The sequence below is a fragment of the Penaeus monodon genome, chromosome 19 (assembly GCF_015228065.2).
Source record: "Penaeus monodon isolate SGIC_2016 chromosome 19, NSTDA_Pmon_1, whole genome shotgun sequence".
NCBI lineage: Eukaryota > Metazoa > Arthropoda > Malacostraca > Decapoda > Penaeidae > Penaeus > Penaeus monodon.
Genome location: NC_051404.1, coordinates 39036179 through 39036539, shown reverse-complemented (window position 1 = coordinate 39036539; position 361 = coordinate 39036179). Strand labels below are relative to the sequence as shown.

General features: G+C 27.1%; 1 protein-coding gene across 1 annotated transcript in view; it reads right to left on the bottom strand.

Moving 5' to 3' along the window:
- Positions 1-361, bottom strand: part of LOC119585216 (E3 ubiquitin-protein ligase UBR2-like) — a gene marked incomplete in the record, with an annotated part of 58977 nt that overhangs the window by 9588 nt on the left and 49028 nt on the right.

Genomic DNA, 361 nt, shown 5'->3' with positions numbered 1-361 from the left:
AAAACATTTATAAGAGCTATCATAATAAACTTTTACATTTCTTTTTTTATCATTTATATAGTAATAATAGTCAAACAGCAGGAAAAGGTAAAAATATCTATTATCATCATACACAAGCTTTTTAAACAAAACAATAATGTTAACCTTCAAACACAAATCCCAACAAACTTTCCTCTGAAATCACATCCTTAGGAGAGTTAGAAAAGGTATTCACTTTCTCTAACATACTCACAAAATATCGGTTTCTCAACGACTCACTTTCCTTTTCACAAAAATTTCTACTTTCCCCCTTTAAATGGTTTAAAAACTTTCTTTTTTTAAAAGTCTACAAAAACTTCAAAACAGTAATACACATACTTCA